At 39.0% G+C, this 22,583-nt stretch overlaps 1 pseudogene; it reads left to right on the top strand.

The window, feature by feature from the left end:
* The first annotated feature begins 4,720 nt into the window (after positions 1–4,720).
* On the top strand, positions 4,721–21,365 carry LOC137914106 (zinc finger protein Helios-like; annotated as a pseudogene).
* Positions 21,366–22,583: the final 1,218 nt, after the last annotated feature.

The following is a 22,583-nucleotide window of genomic DNA, read 5'->3' as shown; positions in this document are numbered from 1 at the left end:
ATTGCTCATCCAAAGCATATGAATTGTACACGAGTTATTTCTCTCTCAGTTGAATGGAAATAATAAATCAGACAAGACTTGAATTAAACATAATTGTCAATCCCCTGATAGAACAAAAATAGCTTCATTTTCAAGAAGATGCTGTATTTTGTTCAATTCAAATATGATCTTTAAATGCGTGCATTGCTTTATAAATATAAGCGCAGACCTTGACTATGTAATGTTTGCCAGTTGCGTTGGTTGATTGGCCGCAAGCTGAGCTCTTATAAATGTAACAAAGGGGAATACGGAGTCTTAAACTACTGCAAACGTCTAACACAGTAGAAGGATATATAGTGCAAACTGCTGGAGGGCCATTAAAGTCCATGGTCTCTGAGGTGGAAAAGCAGTCATCAACGAAATGAAATGGCCATAGTGTCATTTGAGAGATCAGTCTGGGACAAAGTAATGAACACTGCTACTGCTTCCCGGAAAAAAAAAAAAAAAAGATGGTGGGATGTTCTGTCATCAGTCGACTCTAAGGCCCTGCCAATGAACAAAAAAGACTACTTTGAAAGTAGTGAGGAGCAGGAGTGCGGGTGAGAACACATTATCATGATTTCAAAGATTGGAGAGCTTCTTCTTCACCTCGGTCATGATGAACTGTACCCCAGCTGCAGCCGCCTGGTAATTCAGTTTATTTGCCCTCTGAGCCACATGCTGGATCTGAGCCCTCATGGTGAGCTGAAGTGCTGATTTTAAATCCAGGGTAAACTGTGAGGATCAAAAACGACATAACAATCACAGATAATTACTGGGGCAGCACTACGAGGCCATGAGTGATTGGAGTCTGATGTACTACAGAGTCAGGCGACATGTCAGGCCTTCAAAATCCTCTACTCTATCTGTAAAGCATTTTTCCCCACAAGGTCAAGAATGACTGACAGATGTGCGCAGATTTGTGTGTGTTCAGGATGGTTCTCTGGTGTAAAACAGGGCTGTGCACAGTTTTGCACACATGCACAACTATCAAACATTATGGATGATAACCATCAGAGTGATGTTGGCAGGTCCTTGGGGTCTCTGTTTTCCATGGCATGCTGTTCTGCAATTCGACACCTCAAAGTGTACATGCAAGGCAATAATACATTAAAGTATTTTTTTTTTCTTATTATTATTTTTTTTAGTGTTTAATATATTTATTAATTTCACACAGAGAATAACAAACAGAAATACATTAAAGTCTATTGAACTTACCCAGCTTTAAAATGAATTGCATTTAATGAAAAATGACTCAAAAGCACCAAATAAATCTAAATGAAGGACCACTTGATTTTCTTGTTTTCTTTTTAACCAGGTGCAAATTGAAAAGCGAAATCACAATTGATTTGGCAAGAAGCTGTCTGAACCTTGGCATTACTTTCTCCTATTATTAGCGTCAAGCTCAACTGTTGACAAAGAGTTGCAATTTTTTTTAAATAAATGTTATATTCAATCTTGAATGTTGCATAGTGGGGCGTCAGTGGCTCATTTGGTTGGTCCTTGGGTTGGAAAGTGGATCGTCCACCGGTTCAAGGTGAACTGACAAAATATGGACTGCTGGAGAGGGTCCAGTTCACCCTCAGAGCCGAGGTGCCCTACATGCTTTAATTTACACGTAATTTAACGCTCTCCTTTGCCACGTGACACCAATGATCAACAGTTAATACTGAGTGGTCAGAAGAATCATAAAATAAAAAAAATAAAAAACAACTGGAAAGTCTTTATCTGTTTAGAAATTCCTATCAGTCATTTTGTGTCCCGATTTGCCCTAACAGCAATAATATGACTGATTTCATGGTAACTTACCAGCAGAAAATATTGTTTGTGGTCAGTTTAACAACTGCCCACCTTCTAACTACCACACATGCATGCACAAACACTGCCCACTCATCACATCTTTCACCCCCACATACACTAAAACTGTTTTAAGACGTGGGCTTCAAAACACATGATCGTGCACTAGGTGCTTTCCAAGTGAGGTTTTGAATTAAAGTAAAACATTCACCTCTGACACCCAAATAAAGACCCTTAACTTTCTTTAAGTGTTCTACTTGTAATTAATTTAGCAGGGTTAATATGCTAACATTAGTTTTAGAATATATTGGTTTCATACTCTGAGGCATTGCTACAGTTGTCAGGAGTTCTGCACATTTCACTGCTCTTTAGTCTATAATATTCGATAGATCACTAGCGCCCCCCGTCAGCCTCAATCAGGACAGCACACACTTATTGTGTTTTCTTTCATTTTTAATAGAGATGTTACATAACTCTTTGTGAGTTATTTTTTTTGGTAAAAACACCACAGCTTCAATAAATTTCATATTAATGCATGTACTACCGTACATTCTGTTGTTTCATTTCATTTTATTTCTTTTTTGAGTTAAGATACTGACTGAAATAAAATAACTACTACTACTAAAAATTACTAATTACTAAAATTAAATATTGTTTAAACAAACAACACATTTTTGCATGCTTTTGTTGGCATCAGTCAAATTACACTAAACAGAGCTCCAACTTGTATTGAGCATTTTTTTTCAATACTGAATTTAACTAAAAGTGAAAAATAATTAGGATGATGAAAATGTAAATACAAATAAATATCACCTGTAGGATAATTTGCAGTTATAAATAAATTGTAACAAAATAGTAAAAGAGACATGAAGTTACAAATCCCTGAGTGAGCCAATAGCATCTCATCGTTAGATTTAGGATTTTGAGTGATTGCATGTGAAAATGAATAGCAATTGTTGGAAATCAACCAAGTGCACAGCTTCAGACGTGGTCTTGTCTTGATTCCGGCCAAACCACAAAGGACATTTTCTCTCCATTTCTTTAAACTAACTAAGACATCACAATAAGATAGGCTGTTATTCCCAGCAAAATGTACATATCCAATCTGTGACATCTAAACAGAACATAGACATAGACACCATTTTGTATAAAAATAAAATGCTTATAAAAAAAACCTTATAAAGGTTAAAAATTGATTTTCACTCCCTATTTGATCAAGAAAGGTATGATGAATTGTTATCCCTTCATTCAGTGGAGGTTTAAAATGCTTTGTCAGCACACAGCCAAAAGGGGGAGCCATTAAACCACACATGGGAAGCTCAACTGGGTAATTTGTTTAAGATTAAATGGGGCAATTAAAATCAAAATATCATGGCAATATGAGATGCAAATTCATGATGAAACTTAAATCTAGATTATAGATTTTCAAAATGCCGCAGTGTACTCTGCTTTTACAAGTCAACGGATGATATCTCGGCCCATTTCTCTATCTGAAGAGGGAGCTGCAGGAAATAAGATAGAATCTGCAGCAGTAAAGAAGCTCTTCACTGCTTGACATGCAACTCTGGAAATTTATTTTTTTCATTCACTTCATGACATCATCGCCCTTCATTCGTCAGTAGTTCTGGTGGGCAGAGACAGACAGAAGTCTCAGCCGGAGACCCTACGGCCTTCATTCTCACTTTCTCACTGATTACCTCTACCAATTGTTGGTTGATGAGTTAACATTTAACATGACACAATTGCAAATTCCCCTTCACAGTCACAACTATTATTTTATTGAAAATATTTCAAAATGGGCAGCATGAAATGCCACACACACACACAATTAAGTTAATTTCCAAGCAGTGCTGCCATAATATACATTGCCCACTAGAGATATCTGACAAATTATTTTTTTTTTCCATTTATTCCTCATTCCATATCTGGGTTATAATACATTCATTAAAAAAAAAAAATACATGTTCCCAGTCAAGTCTCGATGGTAGACTGTCACTCTCTATCTGCGTGTGTGAGAGAGATAGATAGAAAGAGAGAGAGAGAGAGAGAAAGAGAGAGCGAGAGAGAGATCAGTTCATTATTCTGGTAACTGAGGGAAATAGCTACAGGATGTGTTCCAAAAATCAAAAACCCTACACAGGATCTTTATGGTCTCAGGCGCGCTGTAATATAAACACGGTAAAAGCGCATGCCAATTATGCTTCGTCTCCACTTGGATATACTTGGCTGCAGCCTCGGGAATAATAGGCCCCTTGTAGACCTAATCGATAGTCGAGCAGAGAGGCAGACTGGGTCGACACTCTCTGATCGGTTTCTGTGTGTCAGATCAACTTCCCAGAATAGCAGCTCGGGCGTGTGATCTGCCGCTCTGCTCTAGAGGAGATGGAGGAGGAAGTCAGTGGTGGATGGAACAACTGTTGCTGCTGCTGCGGACCCAACCTGCCTTCTGGTCCGCACCGCATGGCGCATGTCGGGCTATTATCATGATGCCGTTTCCAAACCGAGCCGACATCTATGTGCAAATTCGTCGGATTACAAAAAGTCCAACGTGTTCAAGGTAAAAAAAAAAAATCCAGACAAAGAAAAAAAAAACATGGCGAGAGTAATACAAGAGCATGAGTCGGTTTCCTGTAAACTCACCTAACGCGCCGTTCTGTTATCCACTCTGCGTTTACTCTTTAGACTACAGGCGCTTCGGAACCACTGAAAGGCGCATGTCTGCGGCAAAGGCGGACAAGGAGCGCCTGTCTGTTGAATGGAAAGAGGCGGGCTCTGCTCCAGACTGCGGGGGATCGGATAACCTGTTGATTTGCAGCTGTCAGTCAGCATCGAGGTAACGCAGCCTGCAAAAAAATATATATATATATATAGATCTTAACCCGAGAAACACAGAGCATTCATTGCCACAATGCAACAATGCTGGCTTCACGGTTTCTGCAGCTGATGGTTATTCCAGAGATGCACTGTTGCCTGCCAGGTATGCGCCCTGTCCTCGCTGCCCTGCTGGGGAGACATATGAAGTAGCGTCAGCGCGTAATGTGTCTTTGTTTGTTTTAATTACGCTATCATTCATGATTGTATGCATCACTATTGGTTGTCATGTTATTTGGAGAGAGAAGGCGATCGATCACGCTGATTTACCCACCGTTTAATTTGACAATAACGTCACATCACTGCTGCTCCACGCAGTGACCGTTAATACGCATGAGGGGCTCTGCCGTCGAGGCGCGTCTTCATTAGTAGATGTTCAGCATTGCCTGCACGCACGGATTTCCTCTCTCGTGGTTGTTGAACATAGCTTGGCTGCTCCCTGCCGCTATGGCTAATTCCTTAGGAACCGGTGGATCCAGTTTGATCCATCCCTCTTTCTTTCCTCTTACAACTTTGTTGAGTCCCCCCCCCCCTCGGTGATCCTGCAGTAAAAGTGCACCGGCTTCGACAGATTAGGGTGAGCGCTCCTGAAGCGTCGGTAGTTTGAATCCAGTGTGCGCAGAGCTCGTTGGGACACCCCGCTTTTTTTTACGCTGAGAGCTTGACGGGACGCTCGAAGAAGACTTTGACGCAGCAACAGTTGCCCGAACACTGTAGATACGCTCCTCCTAACTCTGCGATGCTCTTCTGCTCTCCCTCGGAATAGGTTATTATTTATTTCAATCAACTCTGGATTAAATATACTTAAACAGGGTTTATCATTCACGTAATTGTGAGAGATCACTGGTCGAAATATATATTCTTTGACATTTTTCTTTCTTTAAAAAGGGAGGTGGAGACGATTTACCCCTGTCCTTGACTGAAATTGCAGACTAATTTTGCACAAGTGGGAGACGATTAAGGTAAAGTATAAACCAGCAATCTGTTTAATATAGTCGTGTCTTGTGTTGCTTTCTTTTTAATCTATAGGACATGTAAGATAAACTCTCCAACAAAGTTTCCTCCATGTAACTATAGTTATTATAATAACGATGGTTACATTGAGAACTCCATTAGGAGTAAATTACAATTACATCAAACGTTGTTAAGAAACGGGATAGATAATGGACATGAAGCGTCTTTGACAACTTTTGCTTTGTTTAGTCTTTCATCTTTTAATGATAGGTTTATGTCTCAAGCGCTTCCACTCAGTCGTGGGCAGGTTTAATGAAAACTGTCACATGACCTCAGTATATAAATACATTTGAATAAACTCTAATACAACACTAACTGTATGTGACTTAAACAAATGTAGTACATAATGATGATAGTCGGTGGAAGGATGGCGAACGGACCTGGTTTGCACCATAGGAAGAAATTATAACTTATTTATACCCTCATCGAAGAAGCCCGTAGAATCTATATATTATCAAGACATACGTGTAAAGTTTCAAAACTATGTGTTCTAAATTGAGTTTCTCAACACTGGAATGTATCATGTTATGTTGAGATAATGAACAGATGATAACGTATTGATTAAATGATAAACTGGGTGGGAGAGTGTAATACAGGTTTGTACAAAATATTAAACTTTACCTCAAATGTAACATATAAAAAGCAGTAGAGTTATGCCACTAATGGATGCAGATTATTGACTTTAACCAGTCATCATTTCTGCCTCTATAAGAATCAGGTTACAGTTACACACATTCAAGTAGCCCAAAAAATTTAGAAATCTTGTCAGCTACAATTTAATCTTTTTAAACAAAGCCAGATTTTGTAGAGTGCATCAGCATATGAAATCATGGCTGTGCAGGGTTTTTTATAAAAAACTAAAAAAACGCACGTTTATACAAACTGAATGAATCGACCAGATTATTTAATGTAATCTACCTACGTCTGCTGAATGGACTATATTTTAATTTTAATCTAGTCACATTTTTCCCATAGTGTTTCTTCGTGGTTAATCCTGAATGAAGTATGGCGCTTTATTGCTATTTATAAAGACAGCGATCAGGCTGCACCCATTTTGAAAAGTCCTTTGTGTGTGTTTCAGTAAGTTGACAGTCCTAGTAAGACTTTTTTATTCCCTGCAGCACTCCCAAAGCAGTTGAAATGGAGGCTCCCGATGGCTGTTGTGCCAGTAAGTCAGAATATCTCTTTAAAACTGCATTTAATCCACAATGACACCCACTGACCCATTCTTTACAAACAAGGACTGTTATCCCTTATGTTGCAGTGTGTGTGTGTTTGTTCTGTTTTACTAATAGTTGGACATTGATGATTATGCCAATATGCCATTGTGACCTGAACATTATTAACTCATCTTGATTTCCACGTCTTCTTATGTCATGTTTTTGACAAAACATTGACACAAAATAGTCTATTTGTGTTATCAACAATCTAAAAGCTTTGCGAGGGATTTCCCCCAAGTGCAACCCTTTTCCTGTTGAGACCTTAAAGGTAGAGAAAAACGAATTATCAACATCCTGTTGAAAGCGGCAGATAGTGGATATGCACTTTGTGGTGCTCCATTGCCCTTTGCTGGTTTCCTTTGGGCATGTTTCTTCAGTATCTTCCCTACACAACTTTGTTTTGATGCCGATGCATACCTAAAAAAAATATAAATTACAGGTAGAAAGTTGTTTCTGACATAAATGGAAATTTGAAGTCTACAATGGGGCCGTGTGCTCGATAGGAACAACTTTGCAAGTGGGGTTGGGGTGTCAGCAGAAGAAATGGAGGTTCTACTTTTCCTTGTCCATCAGTGGGTTGCTTCTGAAATGACTGTAGAGTTTTGGAACAAATTTGCTCCATTGGCATGAACATATGGAAAATACACGTCTTTGCAGGATGCATTCATTTTCATTCCTCCATTGCGTTTTGCTGTTTGCTCACTCTTTCGGCAAGTCACATTTGTCTTTAGACATTTTTGTTGTCTTTGATCATCATCATAGCGATGCACATTAACAACCACCCCACCAGGCCTTCTTGCATGCTCCTCCATCCATTTGCTCATCATCACATGCATGCCAACCTTATCTAACGCGCTCCTGTCAGCATGTAGAAAAATTTAAATGAAAAACGGAAGGTAAAACAATATTATAATAAATGAATCAATAAAATATCATATCACCCACTGGACTCCAGTTTGTATTGTGCTGTGGACTTATAACCACTAGCTCTGCCTCTGTAATATGTAATAAAATTGTTTATTCAAAACTTGGTTTGATAATGCTATTCCTGTCAGAAGTCTTTTTGAATTCCTGTAGGGAGCTTGAAATGCAGAAGATCCCTAAGATTTGGAATCATTTCATCACAGGCTCTTCCATTTAGAATGAAATTTGGTGCGACTCAAATCTGAATCCATTTCATGAAAGTTAAAAAGACCAAAATAGGAGTTGGATCAGGATGACATTAATAGAATGAGCTGGAAGATTTAAAACCAGACATTCTGTTGCCTAGCTGCCATAGACAGCCACACTACGTCACACATACACACACCCTGACTTATAGCAACCGTCCACACTTGTTAAATCGGCTATTTGTACATATAAACACAGAAGTCCGGTGATCAAACTTGTACATGACCCACACATACAGAGGAAGGGAAGGCAATATATATATATATATATATATATAAAAAGAGAACAGGACAACTTTGCTATTGCACTCACTAAACATGATTTCTCTAAATGCTGCACGCAGCCCGAGGATTAACAATACCATGGCAATGGCTTTTATTTTTGTAAAAGTTGTTCAAAAAATCAGCAAGCAAGAATTAAAGCTCCCTTCCTGTTTAGTCAACCGACCTTACATGTTATGTAAACACTAACATCTCAATTTATTGTTACCGTTAACCACAGTCCCTGTTATCATTGCGGCTGTTCTTTCATACTCGCAAGCATAGACTTATTTATGACATATTGTTTATTTTTCTCAGTTACATACGCCATTGCAATCAATCATGTGAAGTCATTTATCTCTCACCTGAACAACAAGACACATTATTATATATGTCTCTTTCCATTTCTCACATATAGAAATTACTTCCACTGTCTGACACACAAACACACTCTGTTTTAAACAAAATAATTGTTTTACATCCTCACTCATTATGGCCTACCGATGGCTGACAAATTATAAAGCACTCTCTCAGTATAATTATAAACTTATTTTGTTTGTACGTGAAAATAATTTCACAAAGATGAGTCATTTTCTTTTAATGATGCTGATTTTGCGAAAGTCTAAGCAGGAATTTTCATAGATTGCACATTGTGTGTGCAGTTTTTTCTCGTGAATGGCCCGGCCTAGGGGATAATTTACATGAGATAATTCAAATTTACATTATTGATATAACCATCATTGTGGAAAGTTTTACGAAAGCGCATTGTACAAGGCTCATAATATAATACAATTAATGAAATCTATGTACTGTATATAGCAGTACACATTTCTATCATATGGCACAGAACCTTCCAGGAACATTCTCATTAGAAATTTGATAAAATCACAATCAGATGTCTGAGCCAAATGTCTACAGACATTCACCTAAAACTTGAATATATACAACTAATATTTTCTTGTATGTAGCTCAACTGAAGCGAATAGTTTAATTTCCATTAATTCTTGTTAGACGGCTGAACTTGTTTACTTAACGTAAAACTGAACAGATTTTTTTATGATTGTTATTAGAGATATTTTAATTTTGTACGTCTAAAAAAAAATGCAAACCTGCCCTATAGTATTCCCATTATTTCCTGGTATCACAACTCACCAATTCTCATTTTAAAATTTCGAACTGGATATTCCCAGGATTTTAAACTCCATCTGTACCTAATTCAGTTCTTCAGCAAGACCCTTAAGCCCGGATAAAGGAGGCATTCATTATTATCTGAAAGGACCACTGCATCTCATTTAAAAAAAAAATAGACAAAACTATGTGAACTAAGTCTTACTTTGCGTCATACAACATGCATACTCATCTAAGATGGCTTAATCAATAATCTAAATTTCTGAACGTTGTTATCTGCTGAGGTTGAATGTCCCATGTTTCTCTGGGTCATTCTAGTGTACATAGAAATTATATCTCGCCACAAATGCAAAACTACTTTTCACCTAATGTCAGGTGATTTTGCAAGTATGTCTGGCGTAAACTGTATACGAATAACTCTCAGATAAGATTTTTCACTAGTACTACTGCAGTAAAAGTTTAAAACATATTACATTATCTCATTTGTCTTTCTGAATATGTTTTTTGTTTGTGTGTGGGTGTAGGTGTGTGTGTCTGTGTCGTTGTGATAGGAGTCTGTGTCTCAAGGAAGGTTTGGAGTTTGACAGGAAAAACCAGCTCCCATACAATGCTTTCCATCAAGCCTGAAAGGAGGGCCTCGTAACTCCGGAAAAGAACCTTGTTCAGTTCCTCACACAGATAGAAATCACTGCTGTTTTTTTTTCTCAGCCATTTTATGCAATCTTAAATGTTGTTGCAATTATGGCAAGACATTTGGAGCTTGAGCGTTCTTTTGTTTAACTTTGATGTTATTATCATCACTTGTGCTTTGAAGTTTTACGACGAGCCGTTTAATTGTCCTTTGTTAGAATCCTTAATTATGACTAGATATTAGAAGTCATATGTCTATTTGACAACACTGATGAAGAAGAAAGTTTCCTTTTCACGTGGGGAAATTATTTTTTCACTTGACATAGAATTATACACAATGATACACATAAATGAATAGAGAGATGGTCGAGTGAAGGGCAAGCCACATAGCAACTTCTGGGGTTTGATGCCTTGCTCAAGGGCACCTCGGCAACACTCAGGGGGCAAACCGATACCTCTCCAACCACTTAACACTTCTTGGTCCATGCTGGGCTTGAACCGACCACCCCACCCCAAGCCAAGTCCTTATGGACTGAGCTACTGCCACTCCAAAATATATATTTTTTTTTATTAGAAATGCACACTAACAGCATTATTCATATTTCACCCATATTAATATATTTTGAATAAATAGCTAATGAAGCAATTGCTCTAGACCCCTTCACTCACTGCATTAAAACATGAATTGGGGGCGTAGTAGTTGTTTGATTTATTTAAGTAGTATTTAAAAGGTGCCACAAACATGCTCCAAGGTAGCAGCTACAGTAATGGAAAATCCTTCATGACAAATCTGGGCCACTCCTGTCTCCAGGACAGCATTGCCAAGGGATAGCGAGCACCAGTCACCTGAGATTTCCTCCAACCCCAACGTCTGCAACCGGAGCCCAAGCCCAGGCATTGTTTCATGGGCAGTGTCTCCCAGTATGCCCCACTCAGTTTAACCGGCACTACAATGGAACAATACACAGAAGATATGGTCAAATTAAGAGGAGCTGTCACATCAAGACAAGATCTGACACCAAGTTCTTTTTCATGTGTGAGGGTTGCTTGCACACATATTCAGGACTGACAAATTGTGACACAGCCTTCCTCCACATGGTTTCATACATATCAACTTCCTGTGCTTTTATTCCTGAAGCTATTACGACGTCAAATTTAAAAGATTGAGGCAGTCTGGTCATAATTACTCTCTAGTTTTGTCTCAGTTAAGAATTGTCGTTATGCTTGAAGACAACCTAGAAGTATGCTGGAATTTGAGGGGTGTTTGCCTGTTGCCACTGTGTTGTTCCAGTGACCTTGACGAGGTTGGGGTGTAAGGGGATAAGGGATTGGTTTGCTCTCCCTGCGAGTGGACACAGGGCTATCCATAGCACTAGTCCTGTACAGACTGCTGAGAGGATGCAATCCGATCTGCATTTGCTGGACATTCAGGTTCCATAGGTGCACAGTTTAGATTGTTGCCTCGGTATTTGTGTCATTACTTCCATAATGACCACTCTGGTTGCCTTGGAAGAAGATCTGAGAGGGATTCAATTAATAATTTTCAGTCTCAAATGAAAGACCTTTCACAAGGCCAATGCATCTTGTGTGAAAGGTTTGCTTGATATATATTCTCACTGTCCAACTGATTTTCACTGTCTGTATGAAAGTAAATAGACCAGATATGTTTTTCATGTGCATGTCTATCTTTCATGTGGAGTATTACAGTATGTATATATGTATTTGCTATATAACAAAATACATTTACAACACAGTGACTATTGTCATGCTTTTGTCTCCCAGGTAACGGACAATGCTCTCCCAGTGAAGGAGAGAAAAGGTTTGCAATGTTGACTAATATGCCAACGCTTAATCGACAGACAGTCCCTCAGGGTCCTAAGTCTCCCACTGGTGAGTGTTCAATCAGTTATTGATTACATAAATCTGATGTGACTCATATATTCTATACCTTTGCATCTCACTAAATCTAATTCATGCTGAATTATATCTTGCTTCGTCTCACTGAAACTCAAGATTCTTATGATAATAAAGGACTCCAGGAAGTAATGAATGATGTACGTATGTGGAATGGAAGGTATTTAATATCAGCTAAATGGAGGATGTCATAACTTCAAAGTTGCAAAACGTTATAAGACGACTATGTTCTAGTTAAAGTAGACTGACTCTTTATACAAATGTTAATTTTAAAGGCAAGTAAAAGTAAAAATACAATATTTCATTACACTTGTGTTGCATTAACAAATTAAAGAAGCTTTAACATAAAGTGTTCAATCTGTCCTTCATTAGACTTCTTTGCTTGACCATTTTCTTTACACTTTCTAACCAGTTCATTCTGTTTGCTCCTCCATAATTTGTGCACTTTGGCTACATTTGTGCGTAGATGCTGTCTCAAATCAACCCTTAAAGTCAATACTTTGGTACAAGTGGTTCAAAACCAATTCCTCACAACATCAGAATGTTTTTTTTTGCATTCTCAATGTTGTGCAGTAATTAAAATGATTAAATTAATGTGATTTGTGCAGATGTTTTTTTGGCACATTAATGTGGATGGATGGATAACTTGAGAAAATTGTTAATTTAGGGTTTGCATGTTGCTGTGTCGGTGGCACAGTGGTATTGCTGTTCCCTCACAGCAAGAAGGTCACAGGTTCAAATCTGACTTGCAGCATTTCTGTGAGGAGTTTGCGTGTTTTCCCCGTTTCTCCGTGGGTTCTCTCCGGGTTCTCCGGCTGCCTCCCACGACCAAAAGCATGTTAATTAGGTGAACTGGTCACACTAAATTGCCCATAGGTGTGAGTATGTGTGAATGATTGTGTGGCACTGCGATGAGCTGGTGACTTGTCCAGAGTGGACCCCGCCTCTCACCCATTGACTGCTGGGATAGGCTCCAGCGTGATCCGCAACCCAGTAACAGACAAAGCATATTAGAAAATGAATAAATGTTGCTTTGCATGGTCATTGTTGTTTGATTATGTGTGCAAATGAGAAAATTAATAACTATGAAAAATACAATTCCAAAGACACACATTAGAAAAAAAATTCTAACAAACGGGATTTTCTTCAACAATGAATATGACAAAATGCAAAACATAAGAACGTTTGTATATATAAGAAAATGTTTTATTGCTCTTGACGTATTATTGCTGCTACCTTGCAGCTTTTCTTCTCAGATTTGCTGCAGCGATGTATATGCATAGTATGATCCGCTTTGAGGTGGGGGTTTTTTTGCAAAAGAAAATCTGCATCATGTCATCTGCTTAACAAAACGAATACTGTCAGATTGAACTATGCACATGACATAGCAGTGATAAACCCTCAAAGAACAGCCGTTGCATTTTTGTATGCACTGGTAATAAAATAAGAACATAAATACACCATTTGGGGGTGAGGTGACTGTCTGTCATCAAGAGTGACAGAAAACCTTGCTCGGATTGCTCTCAGCCAACCTCTAAAATCTAAATCCAGTTACTGACTGATTCCTATTGGGAATTGTGGCAAATTGAAATAATTGCAGATTCGACTGCATGATTCCTGAAGAGATGTGGAAAACCAAAACGAATTCTAAAACAGAGGAAGAGGCTGATTTCTACTTGTCGCTGCTTTCATCCATCGAAAAGGTGTATCCTCATTTGACCACTGTGTATTCCACTCTGCCTCAGTGGAGAGACAGATGTAAAGATGTAAGGAGCTGAATAGCAAGGACGTTCACGTCTGCTCTGTGTTGCCAGGATACAGCCGTCGAAGACAATTGTGGGTATTGGAATAAGGGTTTTGGTTTCATTTCAAAGAATTCCGTTGTCGAGGAAAAAAGTCTGGCATTGTACAAATAATGTGCAATGTTTCATTTTTCCTCCATAGATTAATAATAATAATAATAATAATCAAGCACCACATATGACCGACTGGAAGTGTCTGCATCAGCAGAGACCCTAACTGCAGATCATATTTTCCGGAAATGTTTGGAATGTTACCAGGAACAGATTACATTTTGGTGATGATCCAGAAGAGATCCTGGATTCTGGGTCACTTTGATTTTTTTTTTTTTTTAACATTGCAGTCAATGGAAATTGAAAATTTGTCCCTCAATATCTCGTTTGATTATTGACCGATGTTTATGGAATTTAACACATGTACGATGGGGATCTCTATCTCACCTGTATCATTCCCAACTTATCCTGAAAGTTGTATCAAGAGCCACCCAGACGTTTTTTAGTTACCTTGCTAACAATCAAACAAATAAACCAACGCAGGCGAAAACATAACCTCCTCGGCAGAGGTAAAGATATCTGTGATTCAATATTCTAGAGCTGGGTTTCCATGGAGTCAGATTATTTGAGTTGAACGATTATGGCACTATTGCTTTTTGGTTCAATACGTTGACCAAAACTGTTTCCTCCACTACTGCAGGCCAGCCTATTTATAGGCACTGTGAGTGCTGATCAGCCACACCTGTTGGGAAGGAAACACAAAATGAGGGAAGGATCAGGCAACATGGGTGGCATGTAACAGTTATTAAAGGATTACACCGTTAAGAAAATAAATACATACAAATACAAACAAATCACTAACTTTAGTGTAAATGTTGCATATTAACTTAAAAGTATGTTTGTTTGTTTTTTGTTGTTTTTTGGGGGGGTGGTTTCTTTCTGAATCAGACTTTCTGATTATTGGAATAAGAATTAGGCTGAATGAAATCATGCGTAACCCACTCTGTTGTAAAGCATGCCTGCTGCAGTCTGGCAGATGATTAGACTTTTGTCTGCAGTTATTACTAATTGCCAGGTTCTGATAACTTGAAACAGATAACTGAATTGTGTACCACCACAGCCAGCTGCACACAATTATACAATTGCTTGCCCTTGTCACCCAGCTCCCACCTGGTTGTCAGGTGTGAGCCGCAGGGACTCTGACACTCCCTTTCTCCCCAGGGAGAGCAAAGAACCGGACCAGCGTCTCTCTCTCTCTCTCTCTCTCTCTCGCCCACCTTGTTTACTAAAAAAAGGGTCCATTTAACTCATATTCACAAATGGCACTTATATTACAATAATATATTGTTATATTCATGCATCCCAAGACCAGCCTCAAATACTACAAAAGAACAATTATGCAAAGATACCAAGCTCAGCCTTGTGTTTGTTTTTTTGTCTTACAGATATGGCAATTAAGCAAGAGGAAGAGACAATGGAAGAGGCTGACACCAGAAGCCCTGCAACAGAAGAAAGTCCTGCACCCGAAGAAATAGGCCAAACAGGAGGAGAAAATGCAGCATTAGAGGAATCCACAAGTGGCAGTCCAAATAACGCACAGGATGGATTATCTGGACCAAGTACAACAGCCGATGCAGGAACTCGACAACCACAAGGTGTAAAAGCACAGTGTGATGCTTTCAAAAAGCTTCTTGTGTAATTGTCACAATAATTTTGTTAATTAACAGTCCAAAGAAGGTTTTCTGTTCGTGTGTGTTTTGTTCAAGACAATTGCTCAGAGTTGAAATTATTATAAGGAGGAAAAATAATATCCTTGGAATCCCCCATAACCTGTTCCAACTCTTTGTCACAGCATTAGGATCAGATTTCTTCTTTTCTTTTTTTCCAACAGGCTGCATATCAGAAGATTTTCCATTAGAACTATGTACATAGGTCCAGAGTCACCTTAAAATCAGTTGGTACAGTATGCTGTTCAGTAAACAGCAGCGATCGCTAGGAACACATGCACATCCCCAGTTTGAGCCCGAGACACAAGCATGACAGCAACCGCTCAACATGATAATAATTGATTGGTTGATTGATTGATATTGATTGATTTCATGAGATTTGTATAGATTTGTGTACACAGCTCTTAAAGAAAACACTGAGAGAAAAGTAATGTATTTTGGAGGCTCTGCTTCAGTCAGTTAATCTATTTTTAATTTAATTATTGTATTGTCTTAATTAAATTCAGTTCACTACTGTGCAGTTCACTTACGTTTTACTCTCCAGTTAACTTTCGCAGACCTGCATATAAGAACTCTTGTGTCTGAGCTGAAACAAAAAATATTCTACAGAATTATTTTTTTACATTTGAGCCATTGTTTTGTTGATTTATTTACATTAACATTATTAGTCATAGTTCAATGAGTTTTACATCACGTGAGGAAAATGTATTTTTCATTAACAATAAAGCTGATGATCAAATTTAGTACTTCCTGCATAAAGGGAGTCATTTACTGGACAGAAATTGCATAATAAAAAAAGGTCTGCAGGGTTTGTGGTGCTTTCTAAAAACTTCACCAAAAACAAGTGTGTTATTGACTTCTTGTTCCTGTCTCAATCAGGTGAGAGACCATTCCAGTGCAACCAGTGTGGCATCTCATTCACCCAGAAAGGAAATCTGCTGCGACACGTTAAGCTGCATACAGGTGAAAAACCCTTCAAATGCCCCTTCTGCAGCTACGCATGCCGGCGGCGTGATGCCCTCACTGGTCATTTGCGAACTCATGCTGGTAAGGCTTCTGCTACTTTTACCTTTTTAACCCTTCACATCTGTCCCCAAGAAAAGACTTAATGTCTTTCTTTACTAGTGTTTCAGACATCTGGAAAAAAAAATAAAACTTCAATGTTTTTACTGAAGGGGGGGATGAGTGTATACAACACACTGAGTGCTTTGTCAAGGACATGTGTCTCCTTGGTTGCTTGCTTTGCTATTGAGCACTGGTTGTGTCTCTCAACTGTAACCCACTTTCTTATGACAGAAGCTGTGCACGCCCCTCTTTTTCTTGACACAGACAGTGTCATTTCTGCCCCCATAGGTGTGACTCACACACAGCTCTCGTTGGTAATGTGTCTATTTCCGAGCGTGTCCTCATGTTTGTGCACAATTATTAGTGTCTGTATGTCTTGAATCTTTGTTTCAGTTATTACTCAGATGTCTCTTTCAAGCATGTCTGACTTTTTTCTTCTTTTTTTTCCCTCTCATCTCTATTCCACCATTTTCCTGCGTTCATTTTCTTTGTGGTTGTCGAGTCACAATCAAGAAGAGTCACAATCAAGACGTTATACCCATGTCCCCCCCCCCCCCCCTGGGAATTTGATGATTTAATGTTGTCAAGTTGTGCTGTCATGGTTTTCTTCAATATACAGGGAGTCACTGATCAAACCAGGCCGCTCTGGCTTTTGACCTGCCAAGAACAGGTTTTGCCAGAAGAGATTAAAATAGCATAGAATGAGAGGCCAGCTCTGGTGAACCTGTAAAAGTTAGAAATAGTGAAGATTATTGGTGTTGAATTTCTTCATCCCTAAATCTAGGTGAGATGTTGGAATTCGCCACTGTTGCAACTAATCACTTCAGCAGTGAAAAGTCATGCAGTTTATGTGTTGTTTGAGATGTAAAGGATATCATACTTGCAAATCAAGTTTTAATCAGTGTTTTAATTTGAGCAATTTCCAATTAGCCAAACCCAATCAGCAGATTGAATCCAAGTGTTCAACATGGCTCATTAATTGGACTAAAAAGAAAGGTGAAGGAAGGTGGATTATTGAGATCCACCTGACACCTGCACATGGTCATTTGTGGGTAGGTGTAAAAAATATAAAAGAGCAATGACATCCATGTTATGTGCAAGCATACACCGATGCCACCAAAGATGAGTGAGCAGTAACTGAAAGAGTACTTTCTACACCATAATTTTACTTTCTATCTGGGAATCAGCAAAGAAAATCATACCATGGTGATGCTTTATCTTGATGTTAAAAAGGATAGTTATGACTGACTCTTGAGGTAAACCTTGTACTAAAATACTGCTGAAACATTTTATGAGTTTTTTTGTATCTTCATACTCAAAATGAGTAATTGATAAATATCTCTAGTGCAGAGTTTTGTCAATATAATGTCCTTCAACCACACAAAAAAGTACTGAATAAGATACAAAATAAAACACAGTATCAATCCACATGATTCAACAAGGATGTTTTCGGCCTTTTCCAGCCCATAATGAGTTTGTTTTCCTTCTTTTACACAAATCTTAATGTAAAGCAGAACATTGTTATGAGTTCCATAAAATAGAAGAAACGTAACATTGCTTTGTGAAGGAGAAGAAGTACGTGTGACAACATCCATGCCTCGGCTGGAAACGTGTGTGGTTTCTCTGTTCTCACGGTGACAAGAGCACTGGCTTGTCCACACTTCTAGTAAATTACTATCACTATTGTCAATGATGGTGTCTGGGTCGCATTGCTATGCTTGTGTAACCCTCCTGTTCATTCACTGCCTTTATGAGTCACTGCACTGGTTTTGAGAATTTCTTGGTCATGGGACTCTTATTTCCACAGTAATCTTTGCTTGCGTAGGACGAATGATGGAAACGACTGATTGCACAAAGTTCATTACATAGCAAATCTTTTGGGTCATGACTACATTTCTAAAATCACTGGTCAACCCCATGAAATCATACATTGCTAATAAATGGCTCCTAATGAATGTTAGGCTGTAAATCCTTAGCGGTCTTTCTTTGTGTGTCTGGTGGATGGAAGTCTGATGAGATCGATGAAAAAGAAACGTCTTCATCTTTCCATCTTGTCTAGGCAGGAAGGAATTGAATGAAAAATAAATGACACAATGAATCACACGTCCACCTCCATAGCAGTTTAACAGTGGACTTAGTTTCCTACCACCACCATGGGATGCTTTGTCAACTCTGCTCTTCACTCAAACGTAGAGCAGTTTGCCCACAGCTGGTCTTTCGTTCTGGCGTGAGTTGTGGCAAATTCTCACACTGGTAGTGGAACATCCATGATCTCAGTGGCTGGCGTATTTGTACTACTGACTGCAGTATTTACTACTACGCACCGCCTGCGACACTGCACCGGGTTTCATTATCTCGTTGAATGCTGCCCACTCTTTCTGTACAGCAGTGAGTGAAGTTAATATTTTCTCCCTTGAATGTCTTCGCTTTTAGTTGGCAAACCGCACAAGTGTAACTACTGTGGACGGAGTTACAAGCAGCGCACTTCTCTGGAGGAGCATAAAGAGCGATGCCATCACTACCTGCAGGGTATCGGTCTGGAACCGACTGCGAACGCTGCCCTCTATTCAGGTAAATAGCTTTACTCAAAATGGCGTGTACTCGGAACTCTAATGCAGTATGATGAAATGCAGCAGGAAATGTATCTTAGAAAATAAAGACAGTATTTGCTTAGATTGTGAAGTTAACTTGAGAATTTTTTACTTAACTGGATAGTTCCAGTATAAAAGGATAGGCCTACCTTAAAATGAGCGATGATAGTTTAAAAGTCTCACATTAGGCAAATAGATGTCTATTATATATTCAAGCAACAACTCTTCAGAGATAACCAAGTAACTAATATAACATTCCCTCTGGCATAAGCAATGTTTACAACATATGGATAGACAATTGCAGGTCAGGTAATTGCTAATTCTGACTTTACCTCTATATCGATAAGAAAAGTGATATGTCTCGTTTACCAAAAAAAAGCTCTTGTACCTTTCCTTCCCAAACCTTCAAGGTGAGCTTCCTACAGAACCAAGGGTGATGGCAGAGGCGAGCACCATGGCTTCATTTGATCGACCTCCTGTTATTGAAAGGCTACACAACAATGGCAAAAGGAAGAGCACCACGCCACAGAAATTTGTTGGTGGGTATTTCATACATGGTCAATGACTTCCTCTTTTTTTTTTTATTATTCAGAATCCATGTTGATCATGGACACTATTATTTAACATGATTAAATGTGATTTCTTTCTGTTGCAGTCTGCACTTGTGGACTATTATGACAGAGGTTTCCAAACAAAGGAAGTTATTACGTGTCAAGAAAACATTCAGATAGACTTAACATTGCTATGAGTAGCCCTAAATGCAACGGCTTAATTAAACTGTCATCATGCTTTTGACTGATTATAGCATTCTATGCAATGCCTCACACAATATTATAGAACATCACACAATAGGTCTGTGTGAAAAAAATCAGAATTTTTATTTCATTTGCTGCATTATTAGAAAAATAAATACCGGTAGTGCGAGCTCGATCAAGTGGCTGACTAAGAAGCGAGGACATGTTTTTCACTCTGTGGTTAAGTACACCTGTAACTTTGCCATTGCTCTTATCTAGAGAAAACCGCATCCCTGTTAAAGAGGGGTTAAAGAGTGCAGCAGTAGATGGATGGGGCTTTCCACCCTATTTGACACGTACAGACAGAACATTATATACAAAACATGACAACCAAGGCCCGAATGTTCAAGAAATGTGAGTTTGACTGGCTAACAAGAATTTTCTCAAGTCAGTTTTGTGCCTTTTCTTTCCGAATTGCTTAGAGCTAAAGTCAAGAGTCTCACCCTTTACGTCGGCCAGTGTGTGTGTGTGTGTGTGTGTGTGTGTTTAATTGTATTTCTGTGACACATTTTGAAATTGGTATCATGTTGTTAAATCATTGATTCCCCAGTCATAGTGTTATTCTATTTCATGCAGGTGAAAAGATGTTACGCTACAACTTCCCTAACATAGGCTATGAGATGGGTGTTAAATATGAAAAGCAAGGTGAACTGTTGCCCGCCCACATGATGGAGCAGGCCATCAGCAATGCCATCACATACCTGGGATCAGACAACCTCCGGCCGATGCTCCCCCACCCAGTTCCCCCTCTCTCCATGGCCGAGGTCATGCCTATGGTCAACCCCCTTTTTCACCATGTCCTACCCTTGAGTCAACGGACAGAGCGTACAGGAAACACACTGCAACCTCACACCCAAGACCATCCCATCCTTGCTAACACAAATGGCCCCACTACTTTAAACAGGCATGGCAAACAGCCACATAAAGCACAAGAGGAATCTTCCAACAACAGTGGACTTGATTCTGCAGACTCAGCTCGCAGCAGTCCTCAAGAGAGGCAGGGGTACCATGGGAGCAACCCCACTTCTGGCCTCAGGTCTCGAGCCAGTCCAGCTGGGGTCTCTTCAGGAGAGCGGATGGTGGAAGCGTTGCCCAGAGGTGGGGCAGGAATGGGGACTGTGGTAATGCGACATGCCCCTGAGAGACCCATGAGCCAGGAAGCGGTTCGGGTGTTTGGACGAGAAGGCCAGGAACTACGAGCCTTCCAGTGTGAGCACTGTCGGGTGCTCTTCCTGGACCATGTCATGTACACCATTCACATGGGTTGCCATGGATACAGGGATCCACTGGAATGCAACATTTGTGGTCACCGCAGCAAAGACCGCTACGAGTTTTCCTCTCACATAGTTCGCGGTGAACATAAATTCCAGTAAGATGATTGATGTGAAGGCAAAGAAAGAAAGCATGCAAAAAGTTAGTCATCCGTCCTTACCCAAACCTCTGAGACTGTATGGCTGAACGGGACGAAAGACAGGTGTAGCACAATCATGGCATCGACGTTTTTTAAGCTACTGTGTTTGAATCTCAACAGTTGAACAACCCTATGAAGGTCTGGGCCAAAGAATCATTTTCTACATATTGAATTTACTTTATTGTAGAGGAAGGAAGGTTTTTTTTCTTTTTCCTTATTGTGTTTGTGAAAAGCAGCTGAAGAGTTTGGCTAGTTTTTAATTTTACACATTTGGAAATATCTTTGTTTGTACTTGTTCTGCTTTTGTTATACAATAAATTTCTCTCAAGCGGTAATAGAGTAGGAAATGCCTTTCAGGCACAGTGCACTGGATGAAATGCTTTAAAACTATTTTCATTGTAGTCACAAGGCCACAGTTAACATTGATGCCAGTGAAGTATTCAGGTTAGGGTTGCGCGAATTTAAATCAAATCATCTTTCATCTGTACATTTATTAATGGTAGTAATGATTGGTAGATGTGCTAAGGACTGTGGTGTTTTATAAAAGATCCCATTAGGGCTTTTTTCTTCTTCTTTTATGACACTGCAATGAAAAATAATAAGACATATAATATTACGGTCATTGTCACATTCTCCTCTATTTGAAAGAAAACTCTCAAATCAGGGTTTATTGCAAGTGCTTTGTTCAGCTCTGATTACAGCCAACATTCTGCCGTCAGTATTTTGTTCTGCTTTGATATTGCTGTGTTTTAAATGGACAATTGTGTTATCAACCAGCAAATAGATTTACAAAGAAAACAGACATTGCACTATTTTTAATTAAACCAAAAATATTAAATTGTACCCAATATTGTGTTTACAATAATGGGTGCCAATATAACAAACATTCATTTTTGAATCTCATAGTTTAAATGAAATATTTAAATTGAAAATGAAAATGTATACTACCAGTCAAGAATCTGTGCACAGATTTCCATTGAAACGACAGGGAAGGTGTGTCCAAAACCACGGCCCAAAAAATAATTGGTACACACTAAAAAGCTTCTTGGTTATATTTAAAATGACCGAGTGTAGATTAGGATAAAACTATCTACGTAGTGGATTTATAGCAGAAAACTACCTCTTAACCACATGTAGGATTCAGCTTATGAAATATAGCCTAGATTTTTGACTCTCACTG

The sequence above is a fragment of the Brachionichthys hirsutus genome, unplaced genomic scaffold (assembly GCF_040956055.1).
Source record: "Brachionichthys hirsutus isolate HB-005 unplaced genomic scaffold, CSIRO-AGI_Bhir_v1 contig_1089, whole genome shotgun sequence".
NCBI classification, from domain to species: domain Eukaryota; kingdom Metazoa; phylum Chordata; class Actinopteri; order Lophiiformes; family Brachionichthyidae; genus Brachionichthys; species Brachionichthys hirsutus.
Note: the sequence above shows the minus strand (reverse complement) of the source record. Positions and strands in the feature narration are given on the sequence as shown.